This window comes from Ammodytes marinus (assembly GCF_949987685.1).
Source record: "Ammodytes marinus genome assembly, chromosome: 15".
NCBI classification, from domain to species: domain Eukaryota; kingdom Metazoa; phylum Chordata; class Actinopteri; order Uranoscopiformes; family Ammodytidae; genus Ammodytes; species Ammodytes marinus.
In genome coordinates, this window is record NC_137219.1 from 16,282,548 (window position 1) to 16,293,971 (window position 11,424).

The following is an 11,424-nucleotide window of genomic DNA, read 5'->3' on the forward strand; positions in this document are numbered from 1 at the left end:
GAATATTTTTATATCAACAAAGTATCAAATTACTATGCGTAATTTAAAAGGTGTTGCTCGTATGACTCTGGCTGGATATCAAAGTTCAATGCTTTTTTGGCAAAGACCAAGTCATGTATAAAAAAATGTCATATTGTTCATCGTCAGTGAGCCAGTTAGCAAGCAGCATGCTTGATTTATATTTTTTTTCCATAAAGTATGTTTGCAGGAGGAATTCATGATTTTCGCAGTTATTGCTTTCCATAAATGTTTGGCGGTTAGCATGACAATCTCAGATTCATGAGAAATACAGGAGGAAATTCTAGCTTACTACTTCAAACCAAAGTTCACTCACATGTAAATATTTACCATTATAGCACTAAGCATTTATTTTTGTTCATTTATCCACTTTGGGTGTACACACCTGCCGTGTTTAGTTTGGTTGAAACGAACTCAGGTGCACTTCCGCCTTCGGTACGCATCTTGCAGGCAGGTGTGAATACAGCAATCGCACTCGGGGGCGGACCAAACAAGCGCTCCAAAACCCACTTGAAGAGGTGGTCTCGGTGCGCTTCCAAACGCACTCTGCTGCAGTTCGTTTGTAGTGTGTATTCGGCCGGACTCGATCCGACCCAATTGCAGGAAGCACTGTGCCTTTTCTTTCTTTTCTTTTTTAATACATCGGCGTCAGCTTCACATTATGGGTAAGTGTTGTTGGCGCCATTGTTAGGAAGATTAGTTGTGGTTTGACCGGGAGCCCCGAGCGAATATACTGTATTACATTTGATAGAGACACGTAAATATGCTGATGTGTTCAGCGATCAGATGAAGGAGAGGGGAGCGTCTCCCCCACAGTGCCAACAGGTTCACGCTGCGCGTTGCATGAAGTGTGTGTTTTTATTTTTCTACCCTTGTTAATAACGGGACCGTCAATACTGATACCCGTGTCAGTTTGGAGCTGAGCCAAACTGACACCCAGCTGATACACAGCTAAATCAGCTGAGTGTCAGCTGAGCCTATTCTTCTCGCGAGCCGCACGTCCAGCAGCAAAAATACAGTAAAAATTATATTTCACATCGTAGGCTACAAGCCACATAACGTGGCATTGTCATAGGGCTACATATGATAACCATATGAAACAACAATAATTTGATGTGTTTCTTCTTTATTTATGGGCTAGATGGCCTTTTTATTATTTCTAACCCCATTTAAGAACATCCCAGAGGAACAGAGACTGTGTGAACTGTGTGACCTAGGAGAAGTGGAGAATGAATCTCATTTTCTTTTATACTGTCCCTTCTATGATGAACTGAGAGTACCTTTTGTAAATGAACTGTTTGCTCAAAACCCTGAAATATTTTGGAGTAATGATGATGTCAGGATGGAATGTTTGTTTACCTTTAATGTTTATAAGTTAGCCTCTTTTGTTTCTAAAGCCTGGAGGAAACGTCAGGATGGTTTATATCGGTAATGTTAGTATTGTTTAGCATCTATTTTTGGTTTTTGGTCTGTCTGTGTTTTATAATGGTGTCTTGTAAGCCCTTGTGGGCTGGGCATGCTAATGCATGACACAATAATAAAATATTAAAATCAAAAAATCAAATCAAATCAAATCAATCCTGCTTCTCTCCACCCCAGAATGTCTGTCTAATTAATGAATGACCTCAGATCACAAGTGGTTCTGCTTCGTAATGCTGGTTCACTTGCAAAAGGGGCAATATGAAAGTGGACCACACCAAACAAAAAAAATCTAAACTCTATTTGATCTGGACCAAAGCAAGTGAACTAGCGGACTTTCCCAGTGTGAATACACCCTTAAGGCCCTTTCCCACCGCCGCGCGGCAACGCACCGCCTCCATTCATTTCAATGAGGGAAGGGCGGCTGAGGGGAGGCGGCATGGGAGGCGGTACAGCCGCGGCGGTTTGACCAGGAAGCGGTTGCCGACGTGAACGAGCACAGATTTTGCCCAACCGCTCAGCTTTCCCCGTGTCGAAACTTCCAGCGGCAGCCGCCCGGCGGCAAGTCGGTTATACAAGGCATCGTTGCAAACGGAGTATACAGACATAAACAACACGGCTCTACCATGTATTAAGTCAATGTTAAAGTGTCTGTCATTTAAAAAAGATTCGATATATATTTGACGTTGAACACAAACATGTGGAACCAGTGATTGAAGCCGATTTTCTAGGGGAATAATTTTTTAGACGGAACTGTATTTTCTCTCTGTACTTTTATTCTTCATAAGAGCTCATATAGAGAGACTATAACATCGTTATACGAGAGAGAAAGAGAGAAATAAGTGTGGTGGACTTCTGGTCGGGCTATCCCAATGGTACGATCACCGAAGCATCTCGCTGTCATTGCCGCCGAGGCAGCAGCCGCTTTTAAAAACGCCGGGCTCACCGGTGGAGTCCTCCAGCAAGGAGGCGGTTGAGAGGGCGGTTGCCGCGCGGCGGTGGGAAAGGCCCTTTAGGGCGCACTCACACTAGGCCAGTTTGCCTGTTCCGTGCTGCAGAAAGATTCCCCCCCCCCTCCCCACTCCCCCACTGGCCCGTGGTCACACTACTCCACGGGCCCGGGCACGATTGCTCCTTCATACATACGTCATCACGTCGTAATACGATACATACGTGATCACCAAGCGTACTTGCTGCCGGAATTAGTAGAACAACAATGGAGAACAACAGTAGTCACGGATTGCCCCAAACACCTCCGAATTTTTGTGGGTCTTATCCAGCTGCGACCATGGCTGCGACTGAATACTGTCGCCGGCCCAAATTTCTAGCAAACTCTCCACTTCGCGATCGCACTGGAACCCACTCGTGAACCTCTTGTCGCCATTGTTTACAATTATTGTGGGGAAGAAGGGTTGTGCATGGACTACGTCATCCAGCTCAGGTTGCGTATCCGTGCATGTGCGCGTGTCATCTCATTAGCATCTGTGCCGTTCTCTCTGGCACACCTCTCCCTAGTGTGCCGTGGCCAAGGGGCTGTTCCGTGCTGGAATACGGATGGCGTGGTCACACTAGCCAAACGTTCTAGACTTTAGTATGCAAATGAGCTCGGGCACGGAACAGTGGCCCTAGTGTGAGTGCACCCCTAGTCTGCCTTATGTAGCAGGATGCTTTTATAATGAACAGAGAGAAGAAAATATCTAAAGATAATGAAAGTGTTTCGTAACTTCAAACAGTGAGCCAGCATACAGATGATGAGGATCTTCAGAACTTTTGAAATCTGGATCCTCTTCTTTCCTTTGGCTTGATCTAAGTGAGAGGGATCAAAACATAGCAGCAGACCAAGTCTCTATCAGATAAAAAGGCCCAAAGACCTGAGGACCTTTCATGTACATGTGGTCTCCTCTCCAGGGCTCAAGCCTGGGAAATAGTGGGGCTGAAGATAAGAATTACCCAGAGGATCACGGGTTGAAAGAACAGTGTCTGAGATTATCAAGACATTTCAAAGAATTTTTGGCGGAAATAAGATTCTGTCAAAATATGAACTCTTGAGTGCAACAGTGGCCTCTTTGTATTTTCAAAACCGACAGCTCTTTCAGTTCTTGTGAGTACTTGTACAAATTGTCCAGAAGTAGCTTATTTGTAACTGCACCACTTTTCCCGCTACTGTTTTATCACATAGGTATGCACACCTGCACTGCTGGTCAGCACGTGCTAGGCACATGGAAATAGCTTGTGGGTTCTGGGGAGTAAATCAAATCAGCAAAATTTACTCCAAAATATGTGCTATTATTTTCAGAATGCAATCCCAAACTCCCCACTACCTTACAAAAACACAAAGCTACTTTTTAGTCTGTGCATGCTCTCTGTCCACGTGCTGATGTGGAATTGGGATGACACCAGAGCAAACAGCAGAACACGTTAGAGGTGGCATGAAAAACACAGCATGCTGCCATGGGACTAGCTATTTTATTTTCTGTTGGTTTAGGTTTGGTGGGAGAATATATACTGAAGTCAGATTTTAAAAATGAGTATCGTGCGGCGCTTTCCCCTGGAGCTTACATAAAGAGCCTGCAACCACAACATCCCTCTGTTTCTCTCTGCAGCTGTAGGACTCTCTACCTCACAGCCACAGCACTCCAGCCTCACTAGACATCTCCAATGACTGCTGTCAGCATGGCCATTATGTCTTTCAGTCTGAGTCTGTTCAAACAAGCTTCACCGGCAGCCAGTGGCCACACAAAACCAATTCTCAGCCACAGGATGATTTGCCTCTCAGCCCAAATTCATGCCTTGGTCCATTTAATGGGTGGCCAAACATACGCATTGTAAGGTATAGCAAACACTCCAAGTCATGGTTTTTGTTAGCTCCCTTGGCTGCTTGCAATGAAAGGGTTCAAAAACTGCAACCACTTGTTTTTGTTATCGCCTAAGAAGAATGTAACAAGCTGTCAGTTTGTGGCTTCACCCTTTGTTCTTGTGGATTGACTGAATATTTCAAATCCTTGAATCATTTTTGATGTAACATTAGTCGGTTAGTTTTGGTTTCACGTTGCAACTATGCGAGGACACCAAGGAACTAAGCGTGACATACCTACATACGTCCTGTTGTTATCACATACTTGAGTTGTGTCTCCCTTTACAGTATTTGCAATTGGTTGGATTGCTAATGGGCTTGCATCTGGAGTGCAATTATCCATCCCTTGGACAATAATTGAAAGGTATCTGAAATTTTGTGAGTTTTTCCCTCTCGACACTGTGAAGGAAGTTCTTTTAAGGTTGGAGGTCAACTCAGGTGGAAGAATATTTCAGGAGACTTGGATGAATTATGAAGCGATATTTATTACAGACTTGGCCAAGGAGAACCGGACTGCAACTCTCATGACTTGCACTTCAATTCTGACAAACTCATGCTTAGAGCTGTGTATTAACCTCGCGCTATCTCTAACACCTCCCTGGCTCGGGCACCAAGCGTACCAATGTTTTGGTTCAGAGCTGAACACAGTGAACCATAACATTCTGGAGTAGAAGGAGATGAGACTTTATCTATACAACTGACCTAAGTGTCTCCTAACAGGGTCCAAGGCTGACCTAGAGTCTGTGAGGCAGACACAAGATAGACATATATGACCTATTAATCTTTACCATTAAAGGTGAAGTAAGCGGTTTATTTATATTAATATAAGTGTAAAATCGCTCTTTATTCATACAGTAATCACTTACATAATGTGCGCGTTTCATAAAGCCGATCTCTCAGTCAGCTGCTCTGCATGTAATCGGCAAATAAACTTATTGGAGGATCCCAAAATGTATATCCAATTGCAAGAGAGAACGCTACAAAGCGACACCCGTCTCACTCATGGTCTCACTGCCGGTGCACGCCAGAGCGACAGATGGGTGAATGTAAATGCGCCTACAATGGCGGAGCAGGTAAAAATCCTTCCCAACGTCTGTTTTGATGGTTTTTATCATGAATTATCACACTTATGGATCTGAGATGATGCTTGAAGACCGCAGTGCATTATTGTGGTGACGTAGGGACGAGCGACGGGACTGCTAACTGCAGTAACTGACAGGAAGTTAGCTAAAAGAACCATTCCGCTTACAGCACCTTTAATATTACAACTAAAGACCCAAAATTCCCTCACAGACACTAAATAAAGTTGTCAGACCAAATGTCAGTTAAACATATGGTCTTCCTTGTTCCCCATCTGACCATGCATTGTTTTTCCCTTTTCAAACCTGCCAGAACTTCCTGTCCAAAAGTCCAAACCATCCCAAAAAATCAAATCTTAGGACCAAAGTTCGGCTGTTTGGTCCAGAGTATGGTCTGGAGTAGGCTACACGTGTAATATTGAGTCAGATCAAACTGCAATGAAAAAAGGTGCGACTAAAAATTGTATAGCCAAATTAGCTGCTCTGTGAGGCTGTACTTGGTTACAGCTGTGCTTCCATCTTAATGTAACGCCATCATGCTAACATGCTGCTGAGGTAGCAGACATAATGTTATACAATGTTTTCCAAATTCAAAGTCTCACTTTAGCATGGTAACATTTGCTTATGAACACAAAACCTAAAGTATGATGGAAATGTTTATTGGTTTTGCAGGTACTATACGATTGGACACATACAAATTTGGACCTGATGGTGGCGCTGTAGTGGAAAAGATAATGGCAAAGGGCCATGAATGCCTGTCAAAAATGAATCTGAACCAAAGTTGCGGACTGAGACTGACAGACCGACTGATATTAAAATGAAGCACTGAAATAAAGCAGGGTGTTTTTGCACTAATAAACAGTCAAATGTTACTGCCATGGATTATAACCAATCCATGGCTCGTGTAAACAAGTCTCCCCCTTAATCCAAACCAGATTCATCAAGATGATACAGGTATACACACATTACACATAAGGTATCCTCATCGGTCTAGACAGTGGGACATACCTGTCTGTCTGAGTCCTACTGCAGCATCTCATCAGGCCAAGGACATTAATGTCCTTTAATGACAAAACCTCCTGCTATTGGACACATTCTCACACTTTCTATTCTGGGATTTGAGACATCTGTGTTTTTGTAGTGAGCCAGTTGCTCAGTTCCCAATAGGCTGGTGAAGAAAGGAGGCTTTTTTTCAAGGTACGCTGGATATCTACACTGCCCATTCATTTGAATCTCTCCATAAACATTGAAAACCACTTTACCATCAGTAAGACGGTCTGGTGTGATCAAACTCTTTCAATAACAACACTGGATACCGTCTCCCCGTGATGATTACATTTACAGCCTGAAATGTGGCTTTTTAGGACAGAGACGGCATTCAACGTTGCACGTCATCTCTGTCTGTTCTACCCCATGTTCTGTTACAAGCGACCCCCCTGCCAGCCATATACTTACGTCCCTGACCCCTTTTTTGGGCAATACGGGGGCCATACAGGGCACCCTCGAGGTTTGTGTTCACTGCTTCCCTACCCAAGGGAGGTCTCTTGTGTTGACATATTGAACTTGAGGTGAGAGGACAGTCTTAAATGACAGACTTATCTCTGGTGGATAAGAAAAACGACTTTGACATGGCTCGCTTTTTGCTGAAAGATCACTCAGTGCTCGCTGTGCTGCCAGTAGCATTGTGGATAGTGGATACCACTGGAGTTCCATAAGAAATATCCTGCATCAACTCCCCCTGGGAATTTAGGTGTTGACATATCGTCTTATGTCTAGAGTCGGGTTATGCCCTTGTCATAACACTATTACCAAGCTAAATGATTTCCTTTGGGCACTGCAGGGATTGCTTGCTACTGGGCAAAACACTATGTGTTTAAAAATGCTCTAAATGTCTTGCGGTTTCCACCCCTCTATTTGTATCCCAATGTGAGGAGTGTGAAGCATGGCCTTGACACGTGCCTGAAAGGTTGAGAACTCTCAAAGAGTCCTCAGGCTCGCTTTGCTGAACTGTGTAAGAGGGAAAAGAGTTTTGTGTTTTCAGCTTGTTAATCACCTCATTCCTATCTAAATGGTTTTTAAACCAATGCCATGAAGGAGTTCTCGTGTTACCATTCCCGTAAAACAATGGACATGTACTGTAAACCACGCACTGACCTTTCCTTTGCTAAAGCTCAGATCTCAAGTACAGATAGAGCGATGATTTCTTTTTTTTATAGACAGAGGTTGGCTATCTACCACAACACAGCATGTGCTCTGCAGTAAGGCAGATCCCACATTGGACAAGGATTACAACAGTATTACATTGTTAGCAAAAGTTCTAACCACGACAGGCCTCACTGACATTTGGAGCCAAGTGTGAGAACATAACAGTAACTGAAGTTAAAGGAGACTGACAGACTGCCTGGCATGTGCAATATTTAGGACACAGGATAGGAGATAATGAGCCTGGCGTTGTTCTCTTCAGGATGCTGAATTATGTGAGAGCATTTGGTCAGCAGTGCCAGTAGCTGTGAGAGAACTCTGCCGTGCAATTTGTCTTAGGCAGGCAGGCATGACGGAGCCCTAAGAGCATGTGCGGCAGTTAAATGTGTTGGACCCTTGTGGCCTGAGTCAGAGGACAGGGTCAGTTGTCATCAGCAGTGGTTGCATTCCACAAGGTGCGATCACAAAACAGGTTGGTGTTGTGACAGCTAGGCAAAGGAGGCCCACAAAAAGTCATGACAAAAACGGATTCTTTCGGAAAGTATGAATGCATGCCAAGATTCGTAATCTTGCTCATTTCAGCATGGCGAGGCTTTCTTCACAGTCAGCCACTGGCAAGAAGTCTGACGTCGTTTTGTCGACAGATCAGGCTTAGCAAATTTAGTTTCCCCACATTTGGCAGGCTGCTGAATGAGATTTTTTTCTTAGGACTTAACAGACCCGAACAAGGACTTCTTGAACCAGGTGACATGCCTCACCTCCGCCTGCCAACAAAAGCCGATGTGGTAGCATACCCCTGTTGTCTCTCAGCTTTCAATTGTTGAGGTTCATAGTTAATGAGTTGAATCTGTGCCACCCTGGCATGAGGCTAGCACTTACTGCAGACTGAGAGGAGTCTCAGGTTGACTTGCAGTATCTTTTGAGAACAACTACATCTATGCAGAACAGGACCTGTATATTCTGAGGTTCTTCTGCTTAATGATGAAGATTGATGAAGCGGAAATTAGAAGACCGGAGGACATAAATAATTAGGGGCCAAACTTTTACTGGTAAATTGCAGGATGATTATGTTAGGTCATATACTGACTTCTTTTTGCTTGACTAAACAAGAGTAGTTAACTTAATGTCTTCCTGATCAATTGCAGCATTACTAATCAGGATGAATGACTGCAGCACCACTGGCGCTGATGCTTGCAAGCTCAATTTTTGAGTTACCTGTTTGCGTGCTTGTGGTCAGAACTACATGAAAATGTTCCATCTGTAAATAATCATACCGTGCAGATTATATTTAAGAAGTGAAGGTTGAATGATACCACTCTACAGACAATCATATCCTTATCCGTTGCTCCGAGCCTTTGTTTGTCTGAGCACTGTTTTGTTGAGTGTCTTTTGTGGAATTTGGTTTAAAATGAACACGATTTAACGTGAGAAATTATTGAGTATGACTACTTAATAATTTGACTATGTCTATTTAATAATGGACATTGCTAAGTCAAGTTTGTATTGGTACTGCGATCATTCGGAGTGAGAATGTATCAACTTGCTGATGTATTTTAACCATTTGTCCAGTTTTTTAAGCCTCCTTCTTTCATCCACGTTAGGTATTTTGACCACGTATCTATTACTTTTAGCCCAGCCCAGTCTAATCTCCGTATTTCGCTTTACCTTTTTTGAGAAAATGTGTTTTGTATTTCCCCCACACACTTTTGACCAACTGTTAAAACCCTGTTTTAGCATGGGTGCTAGTATGTTTACCTCAAATTTACAGTGGCAATATAGTGTTTTCACACTGCACATGCTGTGTTCCTGTTGACGCCATATTGTGTAAATCATTGTGGTGTTGATGTTTAAATTGGAACTTTGGCAAGAATGTGCAGAGATGGGCCTGGGAAGACTTGCCTTGGTGGTGGCCTGAGGCTGCTTAATACTGGTGCTTTGGTTCTAGATCCCCTAGATCCAGCATCTGAGGGCCTTGAATTCTTTACACATCCCAAGTCTTCATAACCCTGTGGTCAAGTGTCACCCCTTGCTCGCCCGCTGAGAGAGATACCACACAGAATAGAAGCCCCCTCCTGTCTCCTCAGAGTTTGTTTTGAGTGTAAGAGCTATTAGCGATTCAAAATAGAAAAACAATGCTGGTAACTGAAAGGAATTCGGAGGGCTCTTACAGAAGGGCTACGTGGCTATTTGGTGTAGAAAAAGAGACATCTGCTTCCCAATCTCACAAGTGGCCTATTGGAGTCAATTACTTTTAGGTTTTACTGAGCCATACGCTTGGGAAAGGAATGGATACAAAGCTGTTGATGTGTCATTAGAAATTAGTCTGCTGCAATGGAGTTAACTGAAGTGGGGAGACTGTGTGGTCAAGGTCTTTGGAAATGTAATAGTCTAACCACACAGCAGGTCCTGCTTTTGGTCATCATCTGGCAATGAATTCCAACTCCAACAATAAACAGTCAACAGCATCAGTGTGCAAGAAGACGCCTAAAGTCTTTCCCCACAAACCTATTGATGTTCACAATCACTGAGAAGCAGGGTATTTGAAATGGTCAACATTGGTCTGCTTTAAGCTACAGTGCATAGCTTTTTTTATGTAAAAGTCAGTTACATTCAAGCTAATGCAAAACGAGTTAACACAAAGTTGATTACGCCTATCAGCTCCACAAATCTCTCTCTGTATTTCTCAGTATGGCAGCGTTTACAAACTGGTTTCAACCCCTGACACTGGGGCAGCAAAAATCCTAAAAAGTGCCAAAGAATGTTGATTGTACTATAACTAAGAAAAAATCTGGATGTACAGCAGGAGGAATAAAATCCACGCGCCATCACCGAAACGCTTACCGCATGCAGATGCGCCGACACTGCCGACAGTGTTGTTGTAATTACTCAGAATTCCTCATGGGATCAACAGAAGTTACGCACCATAGCTTTAAAATCTAAAAGTGTGAAGACAAAAGATTTTGTTGAAACAAGCTAAATCGAAATTGGACTTCTGACCTGTCAAAGCCCTTGGTTGAGAGAAATAAATTGACTAACGAGGAAGACACACATACATTTCTGTCAACAAAAGCCTTTAACCGCACCCCACACAAAACTTATGTCCCTCTGTCTTGGGCGGCAATAAACGGATCATATCTCAGCACTGACCATGCGATCTGAGCTGACATATGTTATTTTGTCCTTGCTGTTTTTTTCCTAAAACAACATGGATCGCAAAAAGAAATTCTGCATTATAAGAAATCACATGAAGTCAATGATGAGGAATGTGTATACCACATGACATGCTCATTATTTGAGGCAATAACTTTCCATCCACGTTTTTTTTTTGCTGCATCATTTATTGTGCTTAAGATGACTGGAAAACAACCAACTTTTATTGGACTATAAATGTGCTTGCTAACAGTTGTAAAGAAATGCAATGATTCAATCTAGGCTACCGTCTGGCAGTCTGCACTTAGCAACAACTTATCTTTGCATCTCCTGCTCACAACAATGTACCTAATGCGGCATGAGGAACTCTGTATCGCAAGTCCTTCTCTACAGAGATACTTTTCCAACCATGAGGCTGTGTCTGAGTGGCACAGCATGAGCATGTGAGTGTGAGTTGTGATCACTGTATGCTTGTGTCTCCTCTGTCCGCCAGGGGTATCGACAACATCAGAGAGTCAGTTTTTACACACATGCTACTGATGCCTGACTACTTTCCTACTTTATACAAGAAATCTCAGCCCAACTCGTTGTAACACATCTTGACCAAGTATAAGCTGCTGTTGTGTTTTGTCTTAAGTTTTTATTTTATTCTTTGTTCAGTTAAAAAATAAATAAAATGTTCCATGCCCAGTGTTTCCATCA